Raw genomic sequence first — 14,171 nt, 5'->3', positions numbered from 1 at the left:
TAGTCTTTATCCACTAGAAAGTTATACTGCATATTTATTAATATTATTTTGGTGATTTATTTTAATCCAAGCTTTGCTAGTGGTTTTCTTTTTTTTTCCTTTTCTTTGATTCCATTGTTACATTAGTTCAGTTTTTCTGGACCAGCTATTTGCACAGGGTTTCTTTGGTCAGAGGGGTATCTTAATAGTATTCCAGCTGCTTGATTTTTCATAATGCAAATCTAAATTCTTCTTAGTTGCCCCAAATTCTATGTCTCTGTGATTCTTCATATGGTAACCCTACTTTCTCTGCTTCTATAAACCAAACCTAGTCCAGGACTCCTGCTGCCAGCAGTTCACCTCTGTCCCTCCTCCTGCTGTTCAAAAAAAAGATATAGATATTTCACCTTTGGTTGTGCCTCTCATCTTCAGAAAGTGTACATGTGCTAGTGCTTCTGAAATCTGCTGTGACTGAGCCCTCTTGCCGAGTCCTTTCTCTGCTGCTCTGTCTCTTTTCCCTCTCATGAAGCTCTTTTGTTAGGGTTCTGGGCAGTCATATGTGTACTTTGGAGTATGCAAAATATGATTGCATCCGTACTATACAGAGTTTGATTTTTGGCTTTCATTATCCCCATTGCTTTTGGACAAGTAGAAGGAAAAGTCCTTATGGTAACCTGAATAATTGGAAAAAAAAAATGTGAGATTAAATCTATTAGTTGATTCATTTATGCTTTCATTCTTAGTTTATAATGGTTTAGAAAACATTTTTATATCTCCATGTTACACTCATCTATGTTTTCTTCAGATAAATCCTTAGAATCACTTTTTAATGTAAATATTTATTTCAGCAAGTATGTATGTGAAACAAGATTCTAAATTCATTTTTGTGAATAGCTACTTAGCATTCCCAGAAAACTTCACTAAATAATCTATTATTTCAACAATGAAAATATCCTGTTTAAGAAACATTAAGTTTTTGTATATAATTCATTTTATTAATATTTTATCTATGTGAGATTATTTTAATTTAGATTTATGAAACATTTTAAATCTATTGTAGAAAAATTTCTCTTTTTTCTTTTCTCTCCAAAATCACATTTTCAAATTCCCCAAAACTGATTTGAGATCATTATTGAAACTGAAATAAACTAATATATTCATATAATAAGAATTGACTTAAAAATTATTGAGTAAACTTCAATGTTCATCATTAGTCTTTTTCTAGCAAAGCTTTGAGATCCATCTAAGGAAGCTGCATCACTGTTCGATTAATATATTTTCAGGAAGTATACATGGTACTCTCTCAGACCCTGCATACTTAAAGATGTGTATGATGGATTTTACTAACATATCAGCTTGCTATAGATTTCTTGGATAAAAAATTTCCTCTTAAAACATAGAAGTCAATCTCTGTTGATTTCTTGCATTCAAAATGATGAAAGAGACGTCTTAAACTCAAGTTTTCTTTATATATAAGTGGCCTATAATTTTTCCCTAGTGACATTGCCATTTTAAAAGGTGGGCAGTTTAGAGTAACTTCATTTAATATGATTCTATTGGTGCTGAATCCACAGAAGTTTTTCATAATTTGTCTTCCAATCTCCAGGACCTGTGCTAATTTTACCATATCTTTAGAGTCTATTGATTATATTGGTAATAAAATGGGCAGGAACAAGTTAAAATGTCTGTGTTAATAATGTCATCCTCTCTGACATCTATAAATTTATTCAAACAAGGGTGCTAAACCTCAAACCACTTATGAAACTTCTAATTTATAGTAACTTGCTCTTATGATAAATAGTAGACACCTATAAATAATTTATTTTTTTCTCAACAACTGTAAGTTATCCAATTTTAGTAAGAAAACAAAAAAGTTAGTGAAGAACCCAGGAAATAACATTTTAGTCTGAACAATGGAGTTTATAACTAAAATGTCTGGAGAATTTCTTGTGTGACCAACAATCTTACTTCAAAGTTAATTCCAAAAGATAATTCTCAAATTTTCTTAACTGTTAGAATCATTATTGAAGTAAACAATATATCATCTCAAGGTTATTATTTTTACAAATAACATTTATGAGGGTTTTTATGTTCAAATACGCATATAAAATCAATCTCTATACTTTACAGTCACACCGCAGGTAAAATTATACAGAGAACAAATTATCTAATACTTATTGAATCAGATTCTTCCAATTCATACACTATTCACTATTTCAGTGAAATGAATAGAGCTCTAGTTGCCTGAAAGAGTTATTCAGCTTCCAAAAGTGCTTGGCTTCTTCCCAGAAAGTCATTTACACAGAGACACTTTATGAGTGATAAAGTGATATGAAGAGGTACTTATATACCTACAAGAGCATACATCTGCTAATAACTGGAATTGCCCTAAGAGCCAGCAGCAACTTCTTTTGAATGTCTTCAATAGTGGCAAACCTTCATCTTTTTAGGGTAGATCTTTTTTTTTTTCTTTATTTCAGCATATTATGGGGGTACAGATGTTTAGGTTACGTATGTTGCCCTTGCCCCCCCCCCAAGTCCGAGTTTCAAATATGTCCATCCTTCGGGTGGTGTGCATTACACTCTTTGTGTATGCAGATACCCGTCCCCTCCTCCCTCCTCCCCTCTCCCCCCTCCCCCCTGCCCAACATCCAATAGATGTTATTCTTATATGTGCATTTATGTGTTGATCAGTTAATACCAATTTGATGGTGAGTACATGTGGTGCTTGTCTTTCCATTCTTGGGATACCTCGCTTAATAGAATGCGTTCCAGCTCTATCCAGGAGTATACAGAATTGTTCAAGAGTATTTTATGCATTCCAAAACTCACAGAAAATCTTCCGCTAAACTAAAAACAATCTTATATCAAATTACACTTGGTAACTTTAAGACATTATTAAAAATGCAAATTAAGAAACCATAAACATTTTAGAATATTGTATAAATAATTCTTTCTGTTTAAATAGATTTCTAAAACATGATACAATATTTTAAATTAATGCCCAATAACAATAAAAAAAAAATGTTTTACCTGAGTCTTATCTAGCAGGGAGGTTTAATGGACACATAACTGTAATCAGTCATAGATATTATATAATTTAATTAAAAACAGTCATGAAGAATACACCTGTAACTTTAACTTCTTTTTACTTTTTTGATTTGTTTACTAGGAAGTTGTATCTTTTCTCTTTTACACAGATATTCTGTACCTGTTGACTCCTACTACTGAGATCTTAATTTTTCCATTACCACCTATATTTTAAAAATACTTTCAATCTGTTTCTCTCAACTGTGTCCTGTTTTCCTATATTTAAGCATGTATAGTTATCCTTTTTGTTAATATATAGTTTTACCTCTCACTTGACTCATTACCCTCAATATCTCCCTAGTCTCTTTTGGGGTTGTAAACAGATAGACAATAGACAAATTGGTCTGAGTCATATGTGCTATATTAAATATTTTAGTCATTATTCTAAGAATAATTAAAACATTTAAAATAGGGATGAAGAAGTGCTGAAAGTAGAAGGAGTTGTATGATAAGTTTTGGATTTTGAACAAATCATCCTTCCCACAGTAGACAGATTAAACTTTGTGGCGAGAAAAATGGATGGTTTGAGAAATGTTTAGGAACTAAAAGTGGCAGGACCTAGTGATGGATCGGATTTGAGGTGACTCTTGTGTTTCTGGCTTAGGGAACTGGAAAGATAGTGTTTATATTTCCTGAAATTGAGAATCTAAGTGTTTTTGAGGAAAGATTCCAGAAGATGTTATGAGTTAGAAGCACTTTGAAGACATCTAGTTGCAGCTGTCAAGTAGGTTGCTGGGTGTACGGACTTGAAACTCAAAGGTCGAGCCTGGGATGGAAATAAGCATTTGAAATTGGCTTGGATCTAGTTAATCAATTAAACTATAGACATGGATAAGATTTCATGGGAAGGTATTATAAAATGATATGAAAATAGGACCTAAGACCAAGGTTAAAACGTGATAATTCTACAATTGAAGGGTCAATAAAGGAGGATAAGTCTGTATCAGAGGCTTATAAGTAGCCGGAGTTAGGAAAATAAAAAAATATTGTAAATCAAGGCAAGGAAAGATGATTTTCTAAAGAAAAACTTATCAACAGTGCTAAATCTGGCTGAGAATTCAAATAAAATAAAAAATGTCCATTGAATTTAGGAACACGGCGATCCCTGTGGATTTCAGCCAGAGTTATTTTGGTAGAATAATAGAACCCATTTGGAACATCCACTTTTTCTTCAATCTCTTGTAGATGGCTTTAGACTACTATACAAAAATTATATTCGTATGGGCCGACAATGATCTACTGTTGCTATTTTTTAGTCTTATTTCTTCTTGAACTTTGTTGATGATGCTGATTACCATTCCTTCCTTGGTTATTATTTCTTTAGTGCCATAGTTCGCTTCCTACTCTTGCTTCCTTGATTCATTTCTGGTTCCTACATAGTGTTTGCTCCTCCCTTCCACTAATCTGTTTTCCAATTTTGCTTTGTATTTGCAAAGATACCTTGAAGAACGTAATAACTGCTTAGTGTGATACCATCACTGCATGAGGGGAACATGTAAGTGGCAGGGCAGCCAATTTAACAATGATAATATTCTGTGAAACATTCTGGAAGTTCTTTTTTTACCTCCCAGGAAACACACATTTTATTGTATTTCTCATTAGCAAATGATTTGTGGGTGAAATTGTAGGACGTAAGTTGTTCTAATAAAAATATTAATAACGTAAGAGTCCAACTTTAAGAAGCCTCAGAGCACTTTTTTTTGAGACAGGCTTTTGCTCTGTTGCCCAGGCTAGAGTATGGTGACGTCTTGTGGCTCACAGCAACCTCAAAACTCCTGAGCTCAAGAGAGCCTCCTGCCTTGATCTTCTGAGTACCTGGGACTACAGGTAAGGGCCACCCCACCTGGCTGAGGTGTTTTTTGTTTTTTTTTTTTTTTTCCTTTTTTGGTAGAGGTGGTGTCTCCCTATTGCCCAGACTGGTCTGGAGCTTCTGGCCTCAAGCAATACTCCTGCCTGGGCTTCCCAAAGTCCTAGAATTATAGGTGTGAGCCACTGTGCCTAGCCCAGAGTATTCTATTAGACCAAGATTAACCTACAGATTACAACCATTGATTTGGGAAAAATTTTCCTTCAGATTTTCAGTCATGTGATGATGATGGCAAAGTTCAAAAATAGATATAATTTTGTATTTGAAGGGAATATGAACAGAAAGAGTAATATTGAGCTCCCAATCTGTGGCAGATATTGTGCAAGCTATTTTATGTGTTTTCTCACTTAATCTTCACAAACCCTCATTTAGGTAAATATTATTATCCTTATTTTGTTTCAGTTCAGTAAAATGAGACTGATTACTCACTTTTACTGGGGATAAAAAGCTAATAAATTATAGAAACAGGATTCAAATTTTGGTTACTAAAGCTTCTAATTACACGCTTTTCTCACTATTATACCCATAGTATTTTTCAAAGTTGTGTATCCTTCAAGATAAGTCAGTATAGATGGTCACATTCAGATCTTAATACTTCATTGAAGATTTGAATTATAAAGAAATTTCCATGGATCATAACTTTAAATAATCTAATTTTGTTGTATTTGGTAACCTTCCGGTATCTGTGTATATTTTGAAGTGAAAATGTATGGTTTCCTTTTGAGGACACAGCTAACCATGGGGTTTACTGAGTTTCAAATACAATGAAGTTGTGCATTACACTTTGGTCTGAAATCACAATGCAAATTATTCCATAAATAATCTTCTCTATCCATCAAATTGTAAACATCAGTTTTTAACCTTTCAATTTCATTAATGATAGACTCTCTAAAGACAAACCCTCTAGTTGTACCATTAAAGAGTCTTGTGCATTTATAGTGACTAATAATATAGCCTTTTAATATAAAGCACATAAAAGAAAGGCTTGTGATGTCAAATTTCCTAATTTCAAGATGCTTTTGCTACATCAAGATTCTGTACCAAGGGAAATCATTATTATTATGTAAATGACTATTCTCAAAAACCAATCATACAAAGCAGGACAAATTCAGTTCATCCCTTCACAAAGGAGACCAAAAAAAAAAAAAAAAAGACAAAACATTTCCTAAACAAGTATGATAATTTTGGAGTTTATATCACAATACTGAGTTGATTTTCTTTGGATCTCTACACTCAGATTTTCAATTGTGGTTATAAATGCTAATTTTATGCTAAAAATTAAAACAAAAGAGATTGAAAAAATTCCATTTCTTTAGAAAAGACAGTAGGTGAAAATTAGGACTTTAAACATTTTTTTCTGATAGGCTGTTGCCATTGCTTCAAAGTTTTGGTGACTCCTGCAATAATATATATCTGTATTTTCCATATTCCCATATTTGATAGAAAATACGTGTTTTCTGAAACTTACAAAATACTGAATTTAAAATAATTCATTTCAAAATTTAAAATAATAGGCTAAATACTGAATTCACAAACATTGCTTCCATGAATGAAACCTATATTACATTTCTGACAATAATGACTCTTAATGGCAATAGGTCATTTAATTGTTTCTATCTTTGGGATTTTTATTAATTCATCATTTTTAGGTAGCTGGCATAAATAATCACCTCACATTGTGTAGTACATGCTGTTTCCTTAGTGGTAAACATTAACTAATTGTTTAAAAAGTAGACTGTAAATTATTAGAAAAGTGTTTAAAACATACTTGGTTTCCATTTTTGCCATTTTTAAAGTGAAACTAAATCTTTCAGGTTAAGAATGATTTTACATTTTTGGTCTACTACAATTTATGACTTTGCCCCACTTCTTTGTTTTGCTTTCCTGTTCCCCAGTTACTTTAAGGAATGTGAATCTCAGTAAGTTACATTTATTTTGAAATAAAAATATAGTTCAAAACAAGTTCCATTGCCAGTGGAAATTTTCTAAAGGTGTCTGTATTTTTTTAAGAATCTGTGATTTATTTACACATTCCCTCTCTGTAAGCCACTCTGTTCTATCATAATAAAGCCTACAAATAAAGGATCTGCTCTATGGAGCAATGTTTACATAATACTAAGAGTACAAACATAGTGCTTGTTTGTCAAGATAGTTTCCAAAGACTATTTCATCAAAGTAAAAATATAACACTTAATATCAATTACTATTATGCACTTGAAACTTTAAAAATATTTATGGGAAATTATAATAATACGCATTTTCTTTCACATCTAGTTAAGCATTGCTGTATTTATATCAGCCAGAGAAACAAGTAATTTGTATTGTACATGATAATCACCTTGAAAGATAATTTAGCTTTTTACCTAAGGGTAACCATATTATTTTCTTATTGAGTTGGCTTGTTAAACCATTCAGACTATTGTCATTTATCTAGGCATTTAAATTTTATTTTGAGAATTTGGAGAGAAAATCATAGACCTAACTTCTCTTTCAAATGTAAATCAAATACACATCGTAATATATATGTGTATATGTGTCTATTTAAGGCATGAGTAATATAATGCTGTTTTTATTTTAATACAAAAGTTAATTAATACCTACTCTTTTTAATTTGGGGAATATCAAAAGTGATTTTTTCTTAAAATTACTAATTTATAGATAAAATTTTCAGCTCAACAAATTTAAATCATTACTCTCCTTTTTATGTTGCATAACTCAACCAAGTATGACTATTGCTGATTCAATTTACATCATTTTGAAATGTGGTGTTTGCACAAAGTTATTAGAAAATCAAAGACTAGGAGGTGAGTAAAGGGGCAGAAAATATATATAAAATCATTATTGACATAAATCATACCAGAAATGTAGAAATATAAGTGTAATCTCTTTTATAAAGTTTGTCTGGAGATGTACAAAGCTTTAAATAGCTTAAGTAAAATATTAACAAGGAGAAGCTGAGAATCAACATAACATTAAAAATCACCTAACATAAGTATCTGGAATACAGTAGATATTCAGTAAAGTTTGTTGAATGAGTCGAAAGAATACACATTTAGTAATTAGGGAAAAATAATTGTATGTATTTTGAATATAGAAGAAGTTGGCATAGTTTAATATGTTTGCATTTTGAGAGTTTCAATGAAGGAGAGTTACTTCATTTAATTTACTTAACTTTGTTTTAATTGATTTTTCAGAAAATTCCTTATAGTGGCAATGATTCCCCAAGGTGCCAATTTTGAATCATGCTATGCTTAATTTTTAAAAAATCAAACAGCTTAGGAAAATGCATGAGTCTAGGAAGAAAAATATCCAAATAGCTCCTTTAGAATGATATCTAAATGCTGTAAGAGTTTTTACTGCTGTTTTAAAATTAAACACAACAATATTTTCAGTAAACTGGTTCATATCTCATATAGTCATTCACATCTCATATAGTCATCAAAGGTATAGTTAAAATTATTAATTAAGGCAATTTCAAGCATAGTTTATTGATACTTAAACATATTCTGACTGATTTCACTGACTGAAACTTAAATGTTTTCCAGTTTGAGTTGTGTTTATTAGGGTTTTTTTGTTTGTTTGTTTGTTAGCATTGGTAGTCTCATCTACTTCCCCTATGTGACTCAGCCAAAAGCCATAATTCATTATATTGTGTACAAAGAAACTTGGGTAAATTTATCCATAACAAATAAATATAAAATGCTTTATAACTTACAGAGTGTTTTCTTAAAAAGAAATCAAATAAGGTCTTTCACAAACATTAATTTATCCCTCATGCATTAGTGTACTAGAGTTGGCTCCTCTTGCCTAAAAAAGATAATTGACAAATTATCAACAATGTTCCTGAATTAACACAATCATTATTTAAAAAATACATAAATTATAAAAACTTATCATGAAATAAATTATACTAAAACACAGATGGTAAATATTTAAAACTCCGTAATTCTCAATTGTTTTACTATATTTTACTAATATTTGTGCTGTCAAAGTTTTTTACAGTAATTGAACTCGTATGGTGAAAATAATATCACTTAAATAATATGACAATGTGAAATACTATACTATACAATATAATGATGTGCAACTGTGCATCTCTTCCCAGCTGCACCGGTAGCTTGAAATTGGGCATGATGGAAGGATTTATGCCACAAAAATCAGCAAATCAGATAGTTGTAAGCATTTTCTGGCACAATACAGATCTATCTCACAGACCACTCAAAGATACAGAATATTTTATCGAAGTGGAAATTTAAAATCAGAGAAATTAATTGAATTACCCAGTACCACTCGTAAGTGCTACAACCAACATGTTCTATTATTTAACTGTAAGCCATTAGTTTTTCAGTGATGCATTTTTGGGCTAGCAAATACTAACAGCATCATAATGGTCAACTTTATTGAGTTCTTCCTGAGTGTTAGGTTTTCTGATAAATGCTTAATGTGCCTTATCTTAATTGTCACAGAATACTTGTAACCTTCATACTCATTTTTTAGATGAATGAAATATATCTTTGAGAATTTATTTTCCTTTTCCAGAGTCAGGATTTGAACTCAGACCTCTCTGACTTTGAAGCCAGAACTCTACTCATACTGCTCACTCAGATAACCTTCAAAGAAGACTTAAACAGAAAAAGTAGGTGGACAAAAAATGCATAAGAAAAACTTTTCTAATATTATTAATATCAGATTTGGGAGTCTATTTTTATTTTGACTACAATTCTCACCTATATTTAAATATTATAACTTTGATGTAAATTCTTTTATTCCTTTTGCTTGTTTTTAATGCTGGTAAAAAAATGCTTCCCCTCACCCCTCATTCAGTAAGTACAAAGGCTTCTCTTTAGGATTTTCTAACTTAAATATATCTTTTGAAAAAGAGGAAGCCAAATATTAGTATGAATTCATTGTAAAAGGTTTGAATCTTATTTTAGGAAACATTTTCAGGAAGCAAGATACTATTTAAATATAAAATAGATTTGTTTATAAACTGACTTTTCTAAGCTATTGAAAGTACCATTAAATATCAAGTCTAAATAATGAGAAAGATTAAAATGTGAAATGATTGGTAATATTATTAAAAGTTATTATTAAAGAAGTATAGTTCTAACAAGATATCAAGGTTTTGGTAAGAGAGAAACACTTAGAGAAATAAGAGTGATGAACTGCAGTGAAGAACAGAGAATTAAACATCATAAAACTAAATTAGCCTGGGGGGGGAAGCGAAAGGGAATTAAAATAAAAAAGAAACTCTGCCTAGTAATAGTGAAGAAGTAAAGATGATATCTTTAGAGTTTCCAAAATGGCTACTATCCAATGAAGATGTTGCTATTTCAGATTAACATATTATTTTCTAAATTACATATAAACTCATGTATGAATGAGCCATATTCAAATATTTTCTGAAAACTGATATTTATTCTTTTGTTGTTACCACATTTCTGAAGTGTTTCACTCTATTTTTATACTGAGTTGCATCAGTAGAAAAATTTCTATTTAAAGGTAACTTACATAATACCTGAATTAATTTTTCACCCAATGTTAGGCAGTGTTGAAAGCAATAGAATAGTTGTCTCGTGGGAGATACATTTTGCTTATTGAATATCATCTGTATTATTAATACTAACTCCATATAATTTTTACAGTTGAAATTCAAATAATATAATTCTGATTTTTCCACACTTCAAAGAATTATTTTATTGTTAAGTGTCAGAAAATTATATATATATAAAAAACTATGCTTTTTATTCTTCAGAACTGACAGGAAAAATCTTATAAATGAACTGAGAAATCTCTATGAATGTTTTCATTTAATCAAAATTGTACTAAAAACTGTATCTAGAAAGATATTTTTAAAAACTTCAAAATGTTCAGAAACGTATTAGTATTAAAAGAGAAACAAGCTGTCCTTTTATAATATGTATTGCAATTTTGTAACAAAAATGAATAATACTGATACTTGAAGCTCAAGGAAAGATAACTAATAAATTTTTGCTCTTTTCACAGGTTGAAAAATCTATTGTTCACATGCTACAATGATAATGGAAAAAGTACGCATTTACCCAGGCTTCATGCAACACACTGCATGAGGACTCAAACATTTCAACTTGAGGTATGTTAAGAGAATAGCTGTCATGTCAAAATGAAATTCTGACTATTTTTAAACATTCAATTGTTTTTGTTTACATGACATACATTTTACTTAGAACATGATCAAGTTTAAAAATGGCAGAGATAATACATTCAGAAATAAAAGTATTTATTTGATTGGAAAGTTAATTTTATAAATATTTTCAAATTCATAATTGTTACAATTTTTTGATCTAAAACCATTTTTTAAATTGTCAATACTATGATTAAACCACTGTTAAGGTACATCATCTTCTCCCAGATTTTTAATTTATTTGTCTTTTAGTGTACAAGTCCAAAAGATATTTTTTGTGTAAAATTAAAGACCTCGGTTATATTAAAAATAGCATTCTATGATGGAGATTCATATTTTACTTTAACTAAATAATCTTTTTATTATTTTTTCACTTACATGGTGACTTTGATATATTTGATGATGGTAAGTTATTAGTACAACTTAAAACATAAAAATAAAGAATTTTAATTTTAAAAATTAAGATTAGCTAATCAGGAATTTTAATTATTACTCAATTTTTCAATATTTCTAATGTATTGATGAAAATACTATGCACCAGCAATTAATAAGATAATATAATGAGGGTTGTCTTTCCAAAGCATGCACCATCGGACTGATTCTCTCTATACTTTGATAAACATTATAGGATTTTTTTCCATATGGCACAGTTAATATTGTTAATAAAAAATGGATATTATTAACTTTTAAAAAACTGATCCTATTGAAGTGTGCATTTGAATTTAAATTAGAAGATTAATAAAATAGAATTTGTACAAATGCATAATTTTATATTCACAAATTGGAATGAAAATATATGGAGTCTTTAGTGAGTAAAGTAAATAAGCAAAAGAGATGGAAAGGATGTACATAATAACATCAATCCAATATTTTTATTAAGTTGTCTTTTGTACACAGAATATTTATCTGGCTGAAAACGTTCCTGAGAAGACAATGTTAGACTTCTTTATTCATACTGTCATCTGTAGATATAATTGAAGATGACCACATTTGATAAAGAAATATTAAATTGTGTAAGGTGGAAAGGAAATTTTATCATGTAGAATTATCCACTAGAGTCAGCTATTTTATGATAAATTCAGATATTGTATGATTGCTTTAAACAAGAATACAAAGCATGATTCAAAAATTTGGAAATAGATTGGAAGAGTAGGAGGGAGAAAAATATTCTCAACAGTTTCATTTGGTTCAAGTGACAACGACATATCACGTAAGTGTATTACTTATCAAAGATATTGTCTCTTTGTTTCAAAACATTTGTTTCATTATTGGAATTTCATATATTGTTTCACTGTTTCCTGAGTGCAAGGGGGTCGTTAAAAATCCAGCATAATATACAGCCTTGGTGAATTAACTTAGTCCCAATTTGATGAACTTTTTACCACTCATTTGTTAAAAATAAAAAGACTATAGTACTTAGAAAATACAACTTCCTGGATTCTTAATTTTGCACAGTAAATCTTAAACAGAGATTTATTTGTCACATGTAAATCTTACCTTGAAGCTCTTGTAGATCTATGTTATTTTTTCTTAATAAAAACAGTTGCTTTCAAAACACTAGACATTTTTAAAACCTGAAAACCTTATTATGAATTTGTTAACTGTATTTTAAAAGTAGAAGAGACTTCAGAGGTTATCTAATCCCGTCCCTATATTTTCCTTTAGAGGGAACTTAGCCCAGAGGAATTAAATAATTTTTTTAAATTGCATAGCTACTTAAAGGCATTTAGAGGATTTTCATCTTAAGAAATTTAGAAAAAGAATGATACCCTGTAGTATCCATTTCCTTTTACTTTTCTCATTAGAATTACTCAATCTGTGAAGCTATAAAACATCTAAGAAAACACGGATGTTCTGTTGAAGACAAAGTAGTAAGGCTTTATGCATATAAATGTGCGTGTGTGTGCGCACGTGCGTGTGTGTGTGTGTGTGTGTGTGTGTGTGTGTGTTGTGTACCTCTGGAATTGATGGACTTATCCAATCTATTTTCTCAGTCACCTTGTTTTAGATATAAGTGTAAATGAAAGATATTCCTTTTGGTTGGCCTATCTTCTAGCTTAATGTCCTTTTTGCTAGGGGTTTTCTTTTATTCTTTCAAATAACACTTTCTCCGAAAAACTAAAAGAAATAGGAGATTTAAAAACAGGAAAGAAGCATATCTAGTAAGTTTAATAATAGAACACCAGAACCTTACTTCAGCTCTTTCGATGATTGTGTTTTGAAAAACAAAAAATTATCTCAGAGCAACGTGGTAAAACTTCATTGTATATTGTGATTCCCTGTTGTAACCATAGCTGATGCCAACACATGTTCTGCATAAGTAGAGAAACACAAATTGAACTCAAAATGCCCCGAGAGTATTGTCCTTCATAACACCCTGGTGTCCCGTGTGTGGCTGAATGAATAACAAATGACCGAGCTATTAAGATACTAAACAAAAGTCATCTAGGCCCATAATATTGATGTTACGGTATCTCAATACTGTATTTGCTTTCATTAGTTCGTGTAGAATAAGTCTTTCTATTTAAAAAAAAAAATCACACTGAGCTTCATAGTAATTTGTTCCAGGAATTTTTTAAAAAGGGAATACAGCCTTAGCGTTTTTTTGTTTGTTTGTTTGTTTTTAGTAGTTGCACATATTTAATGCTACAGGCATATTTACAACTATGTGATAGTGCAAATTCCAAGTTTTTTTTTTGTAAGATACAGTTGTGGATGTTGGTGTTGATCTTTATAAGTTTAGCTTCTTCATCATTAACTTTCAAATTTACAACTAAAATGGAATCTGTCCAACAACTGAAATATAAAGCATTTATGGCTATACATTCAGATCTCTTTCAGTATGATTAAAATAAAAATTTCGAGCTGCTTTGAGAGAGAACAAATTTAGGACATTCAAGTTTACCATATATATGTGTGGTATATATATGAATGTGTGCGTGTATATATATATATATACACACACACACACAAATATATATATTCGATTACATAGCTAGAATTTCTTTTTGACATGAAACAACATAAGAAAAATGTGAAGGCAATTATAGACTAGGAAAATATTTGTAAAAT

Source organism: Propithecus coquereli, unplaced genomic scaffold (genome assembly GCF_000956105.1).
Source record: "Propithecus coquereli isolate 6110/MARCELLA unplaced genomic scaffold, Pcoq_1.0 Scaffold19, whole genome shotgun sequence".
Classification (NCBI taxonomy): domain Eukaryota; kingdom Metazoa; phylum Chordata; class Mammalia; order Primates; family Indriidae; genus Propithecus; species Propithecus coquereli.
This window is presented reverse-complemented; position numbering follows the sequence as displayed.